This window comes from Echinops telfairi, unplaced genomic scaffold, assembly GCF_000313985.2.
Source record: "Echinops telfairi isolate 266 unplaced genomic scaffold, ASM31398v2 ScPeMD7_1713;HRSCAF=2227, whole genome shotgun sequence".
Classification (NCBI taxonomy): Eukaryota; Metazoa; Chordata; class Mammalia; order Afrosoricida; family Tenrecidae; genus Echinops; species Echinops telfairi.
The window spans coordinates 6705734-6706349 of record NW_022105611.1 but is presented as its reverse complement, the minus strand read 5'-3'; the positions used below and the strand labels follow the sequence as shown (position 1 = coordinate 6706349).

The window sequence follows — 616 nt, the reverse complement described above, 5'->3', positions numbered from 1 at the left end:
AGAAATACAGACTTGCCATTTATTTATTTTATTTCTCCTCAGAAACGTTTTTAAGGATTTAATGGTCCGATTTTATGGCATTGTTGAAGGAGGAGGAGGAGGCGGAGGCAGCCACATGGCCATCTCTTGCATCCTGCCCTGTTCTGGAATAGAATGTAGCTCCTGTGGCGCCCGCGGGCCCAAGAGCAGCTGCGGGTGGCAGGCGGCAGGTCTCAGAGCTCAGCTCTGCCCTGGTGATGGGGGCTTCCGCCCTCGCTCCCCATCTGGCCCCTGCTGCTCCGGGCTGGGGTCACTGCGCTGAGCAGCAGCTCCCCGGAAGTGTTGCGGACGGTCCAGGAGGATGTGCAGCGCACCGCCTGGCCAAGGGTTCCCGAGAAGTGGTCTTGGCGCAGCGGGCAGCCGCTCCATAGCCCTGCCACGTCAGTCCTGCAGGCCTGGGGGCCAAAGCTGTGCACCTGGGCATGTAGAGGGAGGGAGCAAATGAGAAAGAAGACCACCAGGCAGTAAGAGATACCAACATCCAGGTATTTCACACTTAAAGGTAGCAGTGGGAGGTTCTTCGTGGTCAAGCTCCCGTTTGCTCTTGCTCCAGAGGCTAAGATTGCAATTTTTATTT

The 616-nt window shown here is 56.8% G+C and overlaps 1 pseudogene; it reads left to right on the top strand.

The window, feature by feature from the left end:
• Positions 1–267: 267 nt before the first annotated feature.
• The window catches only part of LOC101660701, a 2769-nt pseudogene continuing 2420 nt past the window's right edge, over positions 268–616 (top strand).